At 49.6% G+C, this 19,695-nt stretch overlaps 2 long non-coding RNA genes across 2 annotated transcripts; one reads left to right on the top strand and one right to left on the bottom strand.

Annotated features, from left to right (window-relative positions):
• Positions 1-716: 716 nt before the first annotated feature.
• On the top strand, positions 717-7,180 carry LOC123043149 (uncharacterized). Its single transcript, XR_006419038.1, has 3 exons — positions 717-1,082; positions 2,781-2,882; positions 6,825-7,180. It is a non-coding gene; the product is annotated as an uncharacterized lncRNA (long non-coding RNA).
• Positions 7,107-9,903, bottom strand: LOC123043150 (uncharacterized). The gene is made up of 4 exons (XR_006419039.1): positions 9,325-9,903; positions 8,843-8,933; positions 7,425-7,915; positions 7,107-7,308 (listed from the first exon to the last, which is right to left on the bottom strand). It is a non-coding gene; the product is annotated as an uncharacterized lncRNA (long non-coding RNA).
• Between the last annotated feature and the right edge of the window lie 9,792 nt (positions 9,904-19,695).

The raw sequence follows: 19,695 nt of genomic DNA, 5'->3' as shown, positions 1-19,695 counted from the left end.
ACCGCGTACTCCCTGCCCTATAAGCTCAGCATCATGTGCACCCGCTCCTGCAACACGAAGCCCACCGACCCAAAATTACACTATGAAGCATCAGAAACTACAAGATGTTACAACAAGAACAACATTCGGGTCTACAACAAAGTTGAAGTCTACTCAATCATTTGCAATATATAACATAGAAATACGTATTGACAATCAAAAGTGCTTCCTGTAAAAAAATCTCAGAGGCTGCACCTGCAGGAGCTTCCTTTTGAGTCAGAGACATGTAGACATGGCGGATTCCGGCTGATTTTGGAGTGATTCCTACACGAAGCTCCTCGAACTGAAGAATGCGACAATAGCAAACCCATCAACTTGGTGCTTCACTATTTTCATTCAAAACGGCCGCGTATGCAGGAAGGAAGCAAAAGGGGAAGAGGGCGGATGGGTGAAATTTAAGAAATAAAGCTTTCGTATGTGCAACATCTCCATATGTTCGGACTTTCAACTTTTTTATTTAAAAAATGGGTCACAACTTTAAATAACAAAACTGAATCACCTACAAATCATGATGTCACACAATGCCGACAATATATGGAGTTTTGCCCATATCAAATGTTAAATGAATAACCTAATCGTTGTGTGGTGCGCGCGTGCTATCAACCGCGCTGGAACGGCCGCACCACAGCCGTCCATCTCGCGCGCCCGCACAGACATGTGGGTTGGCCACCGACCAGGGGCGACAGCACGCGACGGTGGTTTTGTCGCTTCCTCTTCGAAATTTGGGGAGACGCGTTTTCCTCCATCCTCCCGTTCCCATCCCCCACTCCACTCCCCACTGCACCGGCGACGAACGAAACCCCAAATCCCCCACGAAATCCCTAGGGCTTCGCGGCGAGCTAGCCGGCGAAGAGTCAATTGACGGAGAAAGGAGACGCCCAGCGAAGGATTCCGCCCAGCATCCGACGGGAGAGCAGCGCGCGCGTGCCGGAGAAGGAGGAGAAGGAAGCAGCGACGGGGAAGGAGAAGAAGGAAGCGACGGAGCTCTGCGCGGGCGACGGACGCCCCGGAGACGCGAGATCCTGCTGATTCAACGCCCCGAGGTCAGTTTAACCTACGCCCCCCTTGTCCGCACATCTCGTGGTTGCTGGGGTTTCGTCGCCGACGCCCTCGTCGTCATCAACGACCGCACGAGCGAATCAAATGGAGAGATAAGGTCGGGGGTAGGGGGAGGGGGATGTGCTCCAGAGCTTTTTTTTCATGCCATTTGGGATGCGGCATCCTCTGTTTTCCTTTTCCAGTACGTAGGCACAACAGTTTTGAGGATGTTTTTTCTGTAGGCAACTAGACACAGATAAGTATGCAAGTACGCGTTGTGTTTTTTGCAGGCAAATCAGAAATAGAGAATAGGCAATACTGTGTGTTTTTCGCAGGCAAATCAGATAGAAGAGTAGGCCAATAAGCAGTTTGGAATGATGTGGGTTTCTGTAGGTTATGAGATAGAGGGTAGGTAGGCAATAATCAGTTTAGAGAATAGGCATTCCTGTATTTTTTTTTGTTTTAGGGAAATAAGATAGAAGGTAAGTAAGCAATTTTTGGTTGGCCGAGTTCTCTAGCAGGCACAACTAGCAAAGAGCTTCAGGTTAGTGGGTGCTTTTTGTGGCACCTGATGGACATAGCTTCAGTGATGAGATTACATGGATAGTAGCTGCACATGGAAGAGTGTTCCAGCTTTTGGGGCTTCCTTTTTTCTTCTGAAAACTGGGCGCAGCTTCATCGGCACTCTGAATTTGCTGAACTCGGCTTCCCTCCGAGACCAGTTCCCCTCGATCAGTGGCAGCAGCGAGCAAGAAGACAAAGGAGCATGCTCCATGTTAGTCCTAGTGTACTTGGGTGGCCGATACGTTACTGTCGTTGTTTTGATTTCCAAGTCATCTATGTTCATCTTTGTAGAAAATTGCAGACATGCTCTTTTGTTTCTCTCAAATATTTATACACAAGTAGGCAACTTTTGGTTATTTTTTGTATGTATTCGATGAACTGGATGTATCAATTAACCACAACCACTTCCCCTCCGATTAGAATGCATTCTAGATACAATGTCAGGAGCTTTGACTAGGTGAATTCTATCTGCATTTCACCTTGTGTTTGCATTCCGCATTTTGTCAGCTTCATTCTGCATTTTTTTGCATTTTCTAGCTTAGCGTGATGAATTCACAGTTGTCTGCACAAGCATGTTAAGTGGATAAATGCACGGATTCTTTATCTTAGCATATTTTTAAGCTAGCTATTTTTCTGACATTCACCCATACTGAGAAATCTGTTATATAGTTCACGCACTAGTAAGTAGTAAAAGATGAGGAGCTTGAGGATAGTGATTTATAGGTCCGAAGTATATATTTCTCGTTTGTGCCTAAGCAACGCTTGAGAGGCTGCATTTTTTACCCTTTTTTGCTCAAGATCTCGACTGATGCATATGTCAGAAATATTATGTCAATTGGTTGTCTCTTTTAATTTCAACGATGTTTTGTATGCCTTTGATGGTACTAACATGCATCATGTGTGTAGTCGATGTTGATGCTCAATAACGGATAGGACTGATAACTAGCAAAACACGCATAGTTTCTTTTTGCTGTGCTCAATTTGTATACATACATGATGCTTTTTTCGATGAAACCAACAATGATGAGAATTAGTGAATTCAGGATGCTTTAACGTAGGCATGGTTTGCTGCTTCCAGTAGCCGGCAAAGGGGTTTTTCCACACCTGTTTTCTAACTCATATTTTCTTTTCAAATGCAGGCAAAAACCAAAAGTGAAAAACTAGGGGGAGGGCATTCTTTTCAGTATCCCTGGAGTGGCAGTCTTTATGATGGATGACTACCCAGATCAAAGAACGGCGAGGTATAGTCGACAAACTTTTTTGTTCCTTTTTCCTGTCTCCTACGTGTTCCCACAACATTGCCACGACTTAGGAAGATAACAGGCAAGCCCAAAGCAAGATAACAGGCAATGCCTCCAACACAACCCCCCCCCCCCCCATACATCTTTTTCTGACTTCTTTATACACATATATTTTTCTTGGTACCAATAATGGATTTTTAGGATTATTCCATGCTCTCACACACACACCCCTTTTCTTGTAGTGGACAGCAGCAAAACTAGTCCACCCCCACAACAACCAAGGATGCCCAAAATATATAGCCTAGACATTGAACACCCCCAACCGAATGATCAACACGAGGACACACTCGCCTCTCGCCCACCTCGATGACCCCTAGCTTGCCGCACCCGCCCACCTCGGTGACCCCTAGGTCGCCTCACCCGACGAACCAAGTCGCCCAAAACCACCGAACACCCCCAACCGAATCGGCTAACACGAGGACGCACTCGCCTCCCCACCCACCTCGGGGACCCCTAGGTCGCCTCACCTGACGAACCAAGTCGCCCAAAACCACCGATCAAACACAACCGAATCGCCTAACACGAGGACGCATTCACCTCCCCGCCCACCTCGGTGACGCCTAGGTCGCCTCAACCGATGAACCAAGTCGCCAACAACCACCAAACAACCCCAACCGAATCGCCTAACACGAAGGACGCACTCGCCTCCCCTACCTCGGTGACCCTTAGGTCGCCTCACCCGACGAACCAAGTCGCCCAAAACCACCAAACACCCCCAACCGAATCGCCTAACAGGAAGGACACAGTCGCCTCCTTGCCCCCTCGGTGACCCCTAGGCCGCCTCACCCGACAAACCAAGTCGCCCAAACCCGCCGAACACCCCCAACCAAATCGCCTAACACGAGGACGCAATGGCCTCCACGCCCCCCTCGGTGACCCCTAGGCCGCCTCACCCGACGAACCAAGTCGCCCAAAACCACCGAACACCCCCAACCGAATCGCCTAACACGAGGGCGCACTCACCTCCCCGCCCACCTCGGTGACCCCTAGGTCGCCTCACCCGACGAACCAAGTCGCCCAAAACCACCGAACACCCCCAACCGAATCGCCTAACACGAAGGACGCAATGGCCTCCCCCTACCTCAGTGACCCCTAGGTCGCCTCTCCCGACGAAACAAGTTGCCCAAACCCACCGAACACCCCCAAACGAATCGCCTAACACTAGGACGCATTCAGCTCCCCGCCCATCTCGGTGACGCCTAGGTCGCCTCAACCGACGAACCAAGTCGCCAACAACCACCGAACAACCCCAACCGAATCGCCTAACACGAAGGACGCATTCGGCTCCCCCTACCTCGGTGACCCTTAGGTCGCCTCACCCAACGAACCAAGTCGCCCAAACGCACCGAACACCCCCAACCGAATCGCCTAACACGTAGGACGCACTCGCCCCCCCTCCCTAGCTCGATGACCCCTAGGTCGCGTCACCCGACAAACCAAGTCGCCCAAAACCATCGAACACCCCCAACCGAATCGCCTAACACGAGGGCGCACTCGCCTCCCCGCCCACCTCGGTGACCCCTAGGTCGCCTCTCCCGATGAACCAAGTCGCCCAAAACCATCGAACACCCCCAACCGAATCGCCTAACACGAAGGACGCAATGGCCTCCCCCTACCTTAGTGACCCCTAGGTCGCCTCTCCCGACAAAACAAGTTGCCAAACCCATCGAACACCCCCAACCAAATCGCCTAACACAAGAGCGCACTCGCCTCCCCGCCCACCTCGATGACCCCTAGGTCACCTCACCCGACGAACCAAGTCGCCCAAAACCACCGAACACCCCCAACCGAATCGCCTAAAAGAGGACGCACTCGGCTCCCCACCCCTCGGTGACCCCTAGGTCGCCTCACTCGATGAACCAAGTCGCCCAAACCCGCCGAACACCCCCAACCAAATCGCCTAACACGAGGACGCAATGGCCTCCACGGCCCCCTCGGTGACCCTAGGTCGCCTCACGCGACGAAACAAGTTGCCAAAACCCATCGAACACTCCCAACCAAATCGCCTAACACAAGGGCGCACTCGCCTCCCCGCCCACCTCGGTGACCCCTAGGTCGCCTCACCCGACGAACCAAGTCGCCCAAAACCACCGAACACCCCCAACCGAATCGCCTAACAAGAGGACGCACTCGGCTCCCCGCCCACCTCGGTGACCCCTAGGTCGCCTCACCCACGAACCAAGTCGCCCAAAACCACCGAACACCCCCAACCGAATCGCCTAACAAGAGGACGCACTCGGCTCCCCGCCCACCTCGGTGACCCCTAGGTCGCCTCACCCGACGAACCAAGTCGCCCAAAAACACCGAACACCCTCAACCGAATCGCCTAACACGAGGGCAAACTCGCCTCCCTGCCCCATCGGTGATCCCTAGGTTGCCTCACCCCATGAATCAAGTCACGCAAAATCACCGAACACCCCAACCAAATCGCCTAACACGAAGGACGCACTCGCCTTCCGCCCACCTCGGTGATCCCTAGGTCGCCTCACTCGATGAACCAAGTCGCCCAAACGCACCGAACACCCCCGACCGAATCGCCTAACACAAAGGACGCACTCGCCTCCCCCTACCTCGGTGACCCCTAGGTCGCCTCACCCGACGAACTAAGTCGCCCAAAACCACTGAACACCCCCAACCGAATCGCCTAACACGAGGGCAAACTCGCCTCCCCGCCCCATCGGTGATCCCTAGGTCGCCTCACCCCATGAATCAAGTCACGCAAAATCACCGAATACCCCAACCAAATCGCCTAACATGAAGGACGCACTCGCCTTCCGCCCACCTCGGTGACCCCTAGGTCGCCTCACTCGATGAACCAAGTCGCCCAAAAGCACCGAACACACCCAATCGAATCGCCTAACACAAAGGACGCAGTCGCCTCCTTGCTCCCTCGGTGACCCTTAGGTCGCCTCACCCAACGAACCAAGTCGCCCAAAAACACCGAACACCCCCAACCGAATCACCTAACACGAGGACGCACTCGCCTCCCGCTCACCTCGGTGACCCCTAGGTCGCCTCACCCGATGAACCAAGTCGCCCAAAACCGCGAAACACCCCCAACCGAATTACCTAACACGAAGGACACACTCGCTTCCCGCCCACCTAGGTAACCCCTAGGTCGCCTCACGCGACGAACCAAGTCGCCCAAAAACACCGAACACCCCCAACCAAATCGCCTAACACGAAGGACGCAGTGGCCTTCCCGCCCCCTCGGTGACCCCTAGGTCGCCTCACACGCTGACCTGGCCCACCATTGTTGCAGCCGGGCTGAACATGTCAGGTGTGGGCACGACAGTTTCAGCAGTTGCCGTCATATCAGACGCACCAGTAGCAGCAGCCGCTGCAACACGGAACCCCACACCAACTACATCTTGGACAAGAGCAGAACACAAATCCGGCGACTCACCCACCCCCTGGACAAGAGCAGAAATAGGGACCTTCTCAGGTCGGGCTTGTGTGCAGTACAGGGACCACCATCACGGTCATCAAAGTCATCGGGGAGCTCATTGAGGTCAAGGCCGGACATCTGCACATTTTAGAAGACAAAAAGTAGGGAAGGAATTATTTCGAACGCGACGTAATGTAAATGAAAACACGTTTTGAGAAAAAACTCAATGGACAGGGGCATTATTTTTCGAAAATCACCAGAACACACCCAAACTCAGTGAGCAGTATTCATATGGATGCATGATTTTTTTTTGTACTAATAGTTTCAGGCTTCTTTCCTGGAGTTTTTATTTTGTCTTTTTGTAAGCAATTTAGTCTTAGTTACTAGCTTTTTTTAAGCATCTACAATAGCTTTTTCCTAGCTTTTTCTTGAAGCAGTTCTTACTATGCACAGATTATTAACACACAAAAGTATGTTTCCTGTTTGTTTTGCAGAAGCAACTTGCAAGGCAATAGACATGATGCATTTTCAGGAGGCAGCAGTTTTCTTTCATGCAAACAATATTTTCATTTCTGCAGGTGTAGGGGGGAGGCAAGAACAGGGGGACAAGATTTATGTCAGGTTCTGCGACAACAATTCAGTACAGGGGCAAATTTTGCAAGCAGTAGATCAGGGGTAGGTATATAGAGGGAAACACACTAGTTCTAGAACAACCAAGGATGTTGGCAGATTTAATGGTGTGTTTTGCCTTGATTACCTTTGCTGTCGTCTGCCCTGGGAGTTTTTGCCCACCTTTGGCAATTTCTTTGCCCACATTTTCTCCAAATTCTTGCCTGATCAGCAAGTTTTTGCAGACATAATTGCTGTTTTTTCCCATATTTTTTGCTTGATTTTTTTCTCCTTTCTCTGTTGTGTTTTCCATTGTGGGAGGGGAGCTCTCCAACCACTAGGCCATGGTGTGCTGGGCGTAGGTTTTCCCTGGTGGTGGGGCGGGAGCGAGATCACGTGAAAAGGGTGAGGGTCGTTTTATTTGGCGGGACGTGGCAACGACAGGGGAGATGGACCTGCCTTTTTTAGCACATGGCGAAACTTACCTTAAATGAAGGCCGCTAGATCCGCCCGCACAGCGCGCAGGCGCTCTGTAGCATCGTCCAATGAATAATCACTTTCTAATTTAAAAGAGATACAGAGTTCAGAATAGTATGATGAATAAAAAAATGAAAATCAACTATGAGACACGAATGTCAGGTGGCTTGCTATGTTTTGTAGCACCAATCTCCGTTACCAAAATTGAGATGATGAGAAATAGGATTAAGAACTAAAAAATCAACAAAGCTTATCAGAAGATATGAAAATGTTACCCTATAATTATCAGACCATTGAGTTGATCCTTTTTACAGATGTAGAATTCATCATATTAGGCAAGAGGATCAATGAACTCCTTGTGGGCTGACATTGAGAAGCATACAATGGTGATATAATTCACCAGATTAGCACCTCAAGTCCTTAACCCATGCCACTTCCTTTGTTAATTAGCAAAGCCAACTCCAATATGTCCGCTAAAGCATTGTCCATCTGCAATGTCCTGTTTAAGAAATTAAGACATCAAATTACGCATAGGAGACCACTCCAGCTGTTGTCAAACTGCGGTGATGTTTCAGGTCCTTAATTAAATTACATTTGAAAAATTGTCAGAACAAATTAGATAAAATTAAACTATTAATTACTCATGTCTATATGGTGAACCAAGATGGTGGCAACCAGAGTATGTCGGAATAGCTTTATTGAGTGCTTATATATCATGGCCCAGAATAGAAGGATATATGAAAAAGAGTGTAGGAAGATAGAAGTAGATCAATAACAAAGTACCTAAAATTACCATACGTGCGAGATGTCAATGAGCCTCAAATGCAAGCAGTGCCCTGTCGAGCACATAGGCTGGAGCTAGGAGACAAACCATGATATATGTGTAGATGTTTCATCTGCACAACAGACCTATATTTGGCTCACTGTTTTGTGATTTTCCTAAAGTAGCTAATTAGTCATCGACTTTATCCATTAAATCTCCATCACGTATGTCAAATTCCTAAACATGGAGACTGTCTGCATGTAGCTAGACCCTACAAAATAGCTGGAGAAAATGCATCTATCAGTGAGAAATAAACTTTTTAGCAGTGTAAGTTTCCAGCCATATCAATCCTTGCTTTGAGACTTTCGACAGAGATCGGTTGAGGAGCTACAACTGTCTGTCAGGCTCGAGAGCCAGCAGCACAAACGGCATGTACGGTACGGTACCACCAGCAGCAAGACCAATGATGCCATGCTGGGTGCTAATGGTTTTAGGCCTAGCACACACGGACGACGACGTCGACCGGGGAGACTCGCGGCGGCCATTGGGACCGTGCTGGCTGCGGCAGCGGCGCATCCCGTAACTCTAGAGAGGGACGGGGGATCGAGCGAGACGGGATTTTGGCTTTAGGCATCAATGGATTAATAGATGGCTTCTAAATACCATGACAGAGACGGAGATAGAGATAATTGAGAGAGAGGCGTCCCCAGCAGCTAGCTCAACCGACGTCGCTGCTTGTCGATGCCTCAAACACCTGCAACATGTAGCAGAAAAATCAGAGAAGGAAACGCAGCAGCAGCTCCTCCGATGCAAGCGTTGGCTGCCGTCACCAGAGGGGAGGGTGGGATGCAACAGAACACAGATCAATTAACACATAAACCATACCAAAAAATTGAGCTCAAACAGTAGCAAGTTGATGAGCACGGGAGGCACATGGACCTCAAACAGTACCAATTTTTTTCATCTTTCAGTAGCAGCTCCATAAATTCAAGATTGAACAATTGAACTAACAACTGCAGTTCAGTCAGGCATCAATTCAACTAACAAATTCATGGTTAACCTTGCTGTTCAATTCAAGGAACAATCAACACCTCAATGCCTCAATGGCCACGAACAAGAGCAGAGAGAGGAGGGGGTGAGCTCACCTGACAGAAAGGAGGAAGCTTCATGGGTGGTGTGTCCCGAGCTGCAGGAAGGCAAGGTCGACCCCTCCTTCCTCAAGCATCCAATCCTTGCCCTGCACATCTAACATGGAGGATCAAACCAAATATTAGAGAGAGATAGGAGAGGGGATGAACTCACCCCACGGCCACCGGGCGAAGCAGCAGCATCCTGGAGACGGGGCTGCATGTGGGAGCGCGGTGGGCGTTGGAGAGGAGCCGCTGGAGGCGCCGGAGCCACACCAGTGTGGAGGCTCCTGAAACCCTAGCCATCGTGAGGGCTTAAATTCATCGCTGGTGGCCGGGAGAGGCGAATCCCGCAAAAAAAAAAAAGACCCAGCGGAGCGAGGCGAGCTCGGCCCGATGCTGCGCGGTGGCGGAATTCGCCGGAGAACACCGGAATCGGCCGTCATCTATGGCGGAGGAGATGTGTCCAGGGAGAGAGAGAGGGGTCGCAGTAGAGAGAGAGAGATGGATGGGTGGGGGATCGAATTGATGTAGGAGGGGCAAAGGCCGCCGGAGGTGAGGTTTGGGAGGGACGACGCGATGGGTGGCAGCGGCGGCGTCGTTCATGCCTGGCCTATGAAGATGATTACCACGAAGAAAGAAAAGCACAACGGACGAAATAAAATACGAAGCGTTTTTTACACTTACCGCATTGATTTGGACTGCAGGTTGATTACCGAAAACACATGGACTTTTCTGCAAAAGTGCCGCGACGGTGAATCCGAGAAACTCAATCCGTGCTTTAGGGAGAGACTAGCACACATGCCCGTGCGTTGCGGGGGAATATCACATAATCTAGTCCTGATAAAAATGTCTCAAGACGTTCACTCCTTAGCGACACGAGTTTCTATCTGGCGGTGCCCAGGAGAGGACGCTTCAATGACAAGCGACAACTGGATCACCAATGAAGACATGGTGGCATATCGCGCACTACAAACATCTTGTACATGTCCTCCACGGGATGATGGCATAAAGCTCGCCGATCCGTTGCTCCCGCCATAGCCAACCGACACATCTTCCTCCTGCTAGCACGACCACCAACCAAGTTGTGGGAAAAATTATTGTCATCTTAATGGACCACCAAGCACATTTTGTATAAATGCAACTAAAAGTTAAAGTAGTATCATGGAAAAATTTACTCTCCTTTGATGAACCCATATAAATATAATCACATAAAAAACCAAAAAATATGCGTCCCTTTCTTGAACCCATATATAAATATAAGCACATAAAAAAACCAAATATATATATATGTCACTATTCATAAGCGAATAACGCGTGGTAGATCATATATGCACTTATTCTAAATGTGCCCGGATGAGTGATAGAGACACTTATACAAATATTGCATTTGTATTTTGGACCTTATATAGGCATGCGTTGACAATCAGTACATCCTTTTATCATGCATTTTATCTGTCTCATTCACATTCTTAAAAATAAAGATACTCACTCTGATTCATATTATTTGTTTTTATTTTGTCTAGATACAGATATATCTAATGATTTGAGATACATATTATTTGTCTTAAATTTGTGTAGCTACGGACGAATGTATCTAAAACCATTTGGTATATGTGTCTAAAATCATCTGGTTTTAGATACATCCATATCTAGACAAATCTAAGACAAATAATATGGATAGAGGAGTATATTAATTTGAGACATTTTTATTTAACTATAGTATAAAATAATAAAGTATTATTCCCAAAACAATAAAGGATACTAATAAAGTACACATATTTGATCTTCATTGGTGAACTATTCTGTTTTTAGCTCAACTCTTCACATGGATAAACTTAGACGGCAGCTTTTTTTTTTTGAGTCTTTTTTTTTTGAGTCTACTTAGACGGCAGCTGACCAGCTAAAATAATTCACATGCATATTTGATCGTCGGCCTAGGGGGTTCCTTTTACCCCATCTCTCCCTGTCCAATCTCTCTCTTCTCTCCCTCGACAAGAACCGCAGAACGGCGCCGCCATTGGCGACCATGGAAGCTCAGTGCCCCGCCTTCCTCCACACCTCGCCTCTCTGACCCCCCTTTGCACCGGATCCACCTAGCCACAGCGCCCAGCCGGCCCACGCCATGGCCCAGTCAGCCCCTCCGAGATCCATTCTCCTCCTCTGTCCGGTTGCGCAGCTCCGGCTGCCTCTGCCCGTGGCGCCGCCGCACGGCTCGGCCCCGTCCGGCACCATATCAGCGCCCCGTCCGTCTCCTTTCCATCTCGCCAGCAGGCCATGGCACCACCGCAGAGGTGTGCTGTCAGCCCAAGCCTGCTCTGCCCTCCTCTGGGTTCGGTTCGTTCCTCTCTTGATTTTCCGTTGCCCCTTGTTGAATCATCAAGGCACACGTATATGAATCGATGAAATTAACTATAAAGTAGCGATGTGGGATTATGCGACGGGGGGTGAGAGAGATCGTAAGAGAGGGAAAAGCAACGGCAGATTGGCAGGGACAGGCGACAACGTGGTTTTTTTCTCTTCGGGGTGGATGCAAGCCCAGACGAGGCCCAGTTTAGCAAATCGGCCACGTACGGGAAAACAAAAATCAGACGCAACGAAACAGATAGAGCAAAAAATTAGTACCACCTCGAATATGTCTTAAATTTAAATTGAAAGCGTAAAATCACCGGAAGAAACGTATTGTGACAGTGAACCCGGAGACCCAATCCGTGCTTTATTATTACTAGTACAAATGCCCGTGCGTTGCAACGGGCTAAAAATTCATAAAACATGCTCTGTGTGACAGTAGCGCCATTCTTAGATCCAGTTCTGATAAACATCGCTATAAGTTTATAATGTTATCTCTTTCCGGAGTATGACGCATGGACGTAAATAAGCCATCCTAACATCTTTCATCAATGAAAGAATAGTGGTGCATGGGATAGTCTAGTAATCAGTTCTATTTTTTATTTCTCAAAAAACACAATTATTTCTTTACTATAAAATAATTAAAAAAATTGAAAATTTTATCTTTTTATTAGAACTGAAACATCTTTTGAAGATGAATTTTTTTGACCACATGTTTTTTAACTATGAAATTTGAAAATTTTGCGGTCGATTTTAAATGGTTTTGTTGATAATTGGAACATTTTCGAGAGTTTTGTGCATTTAAAAAAACATGAACATATTTAAAAGCATGTCTTTCTAAATAAGAAGATTTTGGAACACTCTTTGTCTAAAAAGACACACACACTTGGTGTCCGCAATTAAAAAAATTTGTTGGTGTCCAGACCATGTAGCGTAAAGATGAGAAAGTCATCGGGGTGTCCTTTGATGGCCCCTCCTTCAACTTAGCACTATCATCGGGCAGAAGAACGCAAGTGTTTTTAGCGGGATATACAGACGTTGAAATTGTTGTATACTGTTCAAGAGTTTAATAACTAATCTAAATGTTTTTCCTAGAATTTTCAAAAGGTTTCAATGCAAACAAATTTATTTTGGATGAAAGAGTAGTGGTGCATTGAAGTGGGATTGTTTGTATACATTTTTTTGTTAATATTTAAAAGCAAACTGGCTTTTACTATGTTGACATTTTTTAAGGAAAATATTGGTTGCTTGGTTTGCAAAATTATATTGTGTTCCTTTTCTTCTGCACTACTTGAAACTTGGCCCAAAGACCGAACCGCACTCACTCTGCATCATCACCATAAAAAGACAAACTTTTTTGATAAATTTCATGTGAAGGCCATGTACACCATCCATCACGTATACGCTTCTTCTACGTTTTAGCAAACAAACAATAGCATATAATTATCCTCATGGCCAGTCGCTGTCTAGTCGAGGCGTTCCTACCCTAGCCGCCGCCACCACCAAGCGTCTAGGGAGAGGCGACCTATTTCCTTTGATCTCCAACGGCCGGGGCACTGGCCCCCTCTCCCTTCGGTCGCTGCTCCGGCGGCAGGAGGGAGAGGGACCCGTTCCTCCGCTCTGTAGTTAGGATTTGGATTTATAGGTCGTGGGGCGTCGTTGGGGTGGTGGGAGCAGTGCTTGGATGAATAAATCTGCCTCAACTCCACTCCCACACCGGCGGTGTTTTTCATGGCGGCTTCTCGGAGTTGATGGCATCGTGTCTTTGTCGATCCCTCAGATCGGCAGCGTTAGGGTTCATGGATGGTGTTGGCAAGGCGGCGGCGGCGACTCTATTAGGTGTGTCTCTCCATCTCTGTCTCCATTGTTGCGTTGTTGCCTCCGACATCATGGTGGAGTAGGGAGGTTTTGTCGTTTAGGAGTACGCGCAGGCAGTTGTCTACGCAAGTGACAGCTGGAAGATGGAGTATCTTGTGTTGGGTCTGTGGTTGACGGCTGACAGTTCTGGTTTCCTCCTCCGACTTCGTCGTCATGCGGGGGTGTCAGTTCTGAAGTTCGATGGCGTGTCCGGGGACATGTTGCCCTGGTCTGATTCTTTCAACATCTATGGTTTTGCTTCGAACAAACTACTTTGGAGGTCCGTAAAGCTGCTGATTAGTGATGGAGCCGCATCGAGCTTGGGTGAAGAGGTGATATGTCTTTTTATCCTTTGGTGGCCGCTTCGGTGGTGTCGAAGGAAAGGGACAGGCGTTGGTATTCTGCACAGGATTTTTCTATCTTTTCAATTATGTATGGTCGGCCCTTACGTGCCTTGTAACTTGTTCTATATAAATGAGACGCGTATTATTATGGAAAAAAACAAAAAGAAGATAATTATCCCCACAGAGAACACATACCAATATCCCCGCCGAGTTATCCTCCTGTGTGGCCCTCTTTTATCCACGCAATGCTGCTCCTCATCACCGAGTAGGCCAGCACCCAACATCCCACCCAGCAGCGTTGTTCGTCCTCTGCTCGGCCCAAGGTTCCCACCCACGGTGCCGTGTACCCCCCTCTTTCTCTTCCCTCTTCCACAACTAACCAAGAAAACAGGATCGAGCACGCGCGCGGTCACACCTCCTCGGCGTCGACGGTGCACTCCTGGAGTGCCCGGCCTTGTCGTGTCGGCCTTCGGCCTGGGCCAGGAGAAGACGCCGGGGCCGGTGGTATGCACCCCCCCTCCTTTCCAATCCCGGGTCCGTCGAGTGAAGCGCCGGGGTGGCAGCGGTGTCCGTCGGTGCCCCTCTCCTCTGACGCTCGACCTTGTCGTCTCAATTTCGCTTGGCCCTAGCTCGCGAGGCTCTGCGGTGTGATCACGCTGGCTTCATTCCGTTTCATTTACTTCATCCTTCTAATTCCATTCCGTTCCCTCTCCTGGGTTGATTTCCCAGGCCGTCGCCGGCGGCTGCTGATTGTCCTTATCTGATTTTCCATATTTGGTTTGGGCCACACACGCGTGGATGTTGGCTGCCCGATTATGCACTTATCTGATTCTTCCTTCGAACGTACTCGCTCTTCCCTCTCTTGCGGATTAATTCCTTCATTCTTTTCCCCTCAGAGGCTAGTTGATTTTTGATGCGGCAAAGTCACTCACGTATATAAATGGATTGAATTGGTTGAAAAGGAGCGAGGTGGGACTATTTATGAGTTCTAAAGTTTTTTTCGCTGTGCCCTCGTCTTCGCTTCTTCGACTTTCAAGCATGTTCGTCAGCATTGTAATGTTGTGGCTCATGTTTTAGCCAAGTTTTGTAAAAACTCTAGTCTATTTTTTTTCTGTCTGCGTGTATCCGAGACACTTTGTATGTCCAGTCGAGCGACGGACGAGACTCAACCCACCGCCATTTAGTCTCCTTGTCGAGAGGCCAGCACCCAACATCCCACCCAGCAGCGCTGTTCGTCCTCTGCTCGGCCCAAGGTTCCCACCCACGGTGCCGTGTACCCCCCCTCTTTCTCTTCCCTCTTCCACAACTAACCAAGAAAACAGGATCGAGCACGCGCGCGGTCACACCTCCTCGGCGTCGACGGTGCACTCCTGGAGTGCCCGGCCTTGTCGTGTCGGCCTTCGGCCTGGGCCAGGAGAAGATGCCGGGGCCGGTGGTATGCACCCCCCTCCTTTCCAATCCCGGGTCCGTCGAGTGAAGCGCCGGGGTGGCAGCGGTGTCCGTCGGTGCCCCTCTCCTCTGACGCTCGACCTTGTCGTCTCAATTTCGCTTGGCCCTAGCTCGCGAGGCTCTGCGGTGTGATCACGCTGGCTTCATTCCGTTTCATTTTCTTCATCCTTCTAATTCCATTCCGTTCCCTCTCCTGGGTTGATTTCCCAGGCCGTCGCCGGCGGCTGCTGATTGTCCTTATCTGATTTTCCATATTTGGTTTGGGCCACACACGCGTGGATGTTGGCTGCCCGATTATGCACTTATCTGATTCTTCCTTCGAACGTACTCGCTCTTCCCTCTCTTGCGGATTAATTCCTTCATTCTTTTCCCCTCAGAGGCTAGTTGATTTCTGATGCGGCAAAGTCACTCACGTATATAAATGGATTGAATTGGTTGAAAAGGAGCGAGGTGGGACTATTTATGAGTTCTAAAGTTTTTTTCGCTGTGCCCTTGTCTTCGCTTCTTCGACTTTCAAGCATGTTCGTCAGCATTGTAATGTTGTGGCTCATGTTTTAGCCAAGTTTTGTAAAAACTCTAGTCTATTTTTTTTTCTGTCTGCGTGTATCCGAGACACTTTGTATGTCCAGTCGAGCGACGGACGAGACTCAACCCACCGCCATTTAGTCTCCTTTTCGAGAGGTCATGAATGCCATTGGGGCACTACTGAACTTTAGTCACACGGGCATTGTAATTATATGGATGATGGGTACAAAGGTAACAAAAAGTACACCATCAAAATTGTTACCTTTTTACGTTAATGAGATTGAAAAGATGCACCCCGGCCGCATCAGATCAGGACGTGCGATAGGCAACTATGGCCCCGTTGGGCTATAAAGACTAAATGTATGTGTTGTAGCCGATGAAATAGCTGGAGGCACAATAAAATTGTAGACCGAACACTCATGTAATTAGTGTTTTTAAGCTAGCAAATCTAAATCTCTCTTTCTATTATTTCTCCTTCCTTATTAATTCTCCTTTCTTCTTTTATTTTTCTCATGCCCCTCTATTTTCGTGTATCGTGCAGCCACAACGCCAACCCACATCTCATCCTTCGCTAGTTAATCCTCAAGGCTCCTTGTTGATTGTCATACAACTCATAGTCCTATATAAATCAGTGGAATTAAATTGAAAAAGGCGAGGTGGGACTAATTAGCTGGCAACAAGTAGGCCTGTTTGGTTGGCTGCCTCCTTGGAGTGGGCCAGCTCGGCCCATGTGTTGGAGATATTAGATTAGGTTTCAGTTAATTAACGTGACAAGCAAGCTAGCTGAATTGGCTAGGGGCGCTAGGCTATCTCCAAGCGACCCTGGTTCAAACCCTGTCGGACGCAGTTTTCTGCATTTTTTTCTTTTTCTGTTTCAAGAATTTTTGTTCCAAGAAAAAGACCTGAAAGCATAAATTCACAGCAAGAAAGTGTATTATGACGGTGAACCCGGAGACCCAATCCGTGCTTTATTATTAATAGGGCGAGATTAGGGAGAGATAGGGTCTATAGATAGAATTTGTTGCCGTGGCCTTTGTACCATATAACAACAGGAGACTCTGTTTTGAAACTCAGAGCAGAGGATGTACCATATAACAGAAGATGTGCAGTCCGCTTTCAAACACCGAACAGAGGACGTACTCTGCTTTGAACAGACTTGTGACCATTCTGCCCCTGGTCCAGTTGCGGCCGGCTAACCCGGCCTCCTTCTGTAGCCTTGGGGTTGTCGACCCAAACCGCACCAGGCCCAGACGCGTTGGCCGCCGCCGGCGGCGAAGGTAGTTGGCGTGCGCCTGCCGTCCCGGTGGCACTAGGGATATGCTTCCCACCCAGCACGAGCCGCCTGGCCGTGCACACAATGATGATTCGATGTCGATGCATCCGCGCGCGTGGATTAGTTAGCCTACCCCTCCTCTAAGCAGTCTTCCTCCATGAACGTCCCTTCGGGGAGCAGTCTTCCTCCATGAACGTCCCTTGGAAACCAGAAGTGCCGTGGGATGTATCCACATACTGGTTTGTCCATTTTTTCAACAAGAGAAAACATTCATCGGCCTCTTCAAAAAGTAATGCACACAGCCTTTTATTTATCATATAAAAATTGTCCAATTAACGCATGCGAATTCTTAATTTCTCACTACTTGTATGAAGTATGGACTATGTAGAGATTACTCACGGCCTTCATTTCCTTGAGGGGACCACAGTATCTGCCGCCCGTAAGAACGTCTACAGGAGAAACTTGCTAATGTGTTCGCCTAAATGCCCACGGACTCGTCCGCAGGAACCGGACACATCTCAATTTTTTTTCTTTCCGCAGCCAAACACCTCAATTAGGGCACCTCAAATCCATACAAAGACATGCAGTATTTACGTAAACGATGTGACACACATTATCCGGCTACTACGTCAGGACATCGCATCGGACTATCAAAATTGGGCATGTTCTACCTACGTACTACCTATGAAGAAGATCATTCACGGCTGCCCTTACCCTTCACGACACCCTTGCTGTTGTCGTCATTCTCACGGAAAAAGCGGCCAAAGACGCAATATGGATCAAGGCGGATCTGCTCATCGCCGGAGCTGATCGACCCATCACCGTCCTCCTTCTCCTTCTTGGGGGGGAGTCCGGCCATGACAAGGGCCTCCCGATTATGCTCATTGTTAGACTATATAACCTCCATATACATACGTGTATATTGTAAAAAAATCCTACTCATTATATATATGTGATAGGCCACCCCTAGAGGGTTGTACCGGCTCCCCCCTAAATCTATTGTCTTACATGGTATCACGTTAGGTTATGTACGCTTCCGCCCAAACCCTAACACCCGACACTGCCGCCGCCGCCACCTCACTTCCGTCCGCGCCGCCGCCGTGTCAAGCGCCGCCGCATCCGGATCTACCAATACCGGGTTTCTGCCGGCTTCCCTCGCAGCACTTCTGTCCCGCCCGCTGGACGCCGCCGCCGTGCAGTCCCCGCTCGGGACAAGGAGCGTGGGCTCCTTCTTCTCGACTCCACAGGCAGCCTCGTCGTTCGGCCACCAACTCACGGTACACAACGCCGCCGCTTCATCGGCATCTTCTGCCGCGGCACCAGCTGGTGGCGCCCGAGTCCGCCTTGATGGCGGGGCTCACGGCGTCGGCCCCGTCCACGGCGCCATCTGCCTCCGCGCCAGTTGCACCTCGGGCCGCACCCACGGTGCCGCTCGCTGCCTCCATGGTGTCCTCACCTAAGGCAGCCTCCTCGATGGGATCGCCGCTGCCGCCGCCGCCGTTCCACTTTGGCCATCTCATCACCATCAAGTTGTCATCTGATAACTACATCTTCTAGCGTGCGCAGGTCCTTCCGCTCCTTGGGAGTCATTACCTGCTTGGCTACGTCGACGGCTCTCTCCATTGCCCCCCGCGCTAGTGGACAGCGTGCATGGTCCGGTCTACAATCCGGCTCACCGTGTTTGGATGGGGCAGGACCAGGCGAACCTCTCCTCCATCCAGGGGTCACTCTCTCCGGCTGTCGCCGGGCTTGTCGTCTTCGCCAAGACGTCTCATGAGGCATGGACTATACTCGAGCGATCGTTTGCGGCGCAGTCACAGGCTCGGGTCTCCGCGCTTCGTCGTCAACTTGGCGAGTGTGAGAAGCTTAACTCCACGGCCACGGAGTTCTACAACAAGGTCAAGGGCCTTGCTGACACGTTGGCCTCCATCGAACAGCCGCTCACCGATTCCGAGTTCAACTCCTTCATCGTCAACGGCCTCGACGAGGAGTATGATGCTTTGGTCGAGATCATCAACGAGAGGGGCAACTCGGACCCCATGATGGCACATGAGATCTACTCTCGCCTCCTCCTCACCGAACAGCGTGTCAAGGCGCGCCGCGCCAAGGCCAGTCACGGCCCCCTCTCCGCCAACACCGTCAGCAAGGGTGGCCGCAACTCGTCCAAGGCACCGCCCCCTGCATCGTCTTCGTCACCCTCGGCTCCACCCCCGTTCACCACCCTACCAGGTACTGGTGGTCGGTGCGTGTGTTAGTTGTGTGGCATTGAGGGGCACTGGGCCTCCAAATGTCACAAACGCTTCCAGAAGAGTTTTCTTGGTCTTGTCAACGATGGCAAGGACACACACAACTTTGCCCGTCAGGTTGCCATGGCTGATCGTCCGGCGCCGCAGAAGCAACAAGGACATACTCAGTCCTACTCCATCGATCCCCACTGGTACATGGACTCGGGGGGCGACAGAGCACCTGACGAGCGAGATGGGGAAGCTTCACACTCGTGAATCCTATCATGGCTCCGACAAGATCCAGACCGCCAATGGAGAAGGTATGCACATCTCTCATATTGGTCAAGCATCTCTTCTCACAAGTCAT

This window comes from Triticum aestivum, chromosome 2B, assembly GCF_018294505.1.
Source record: "Triticum aestivum cultivar Chinese Spring chromosome 2B, IWGSC CS RefSeq v2.1, whole genome shotgun sequence".
NCBI lineage: Eukaryota > Viridiplantae > Streptophyta > Magnoliopsida > Poales > Poaceae > Triticum > Triticum aestivum.
Note: the sequence above shows the minus strand (reverse complement) of the source record. Positions and strands in the feature narration are given on the sequence as shown.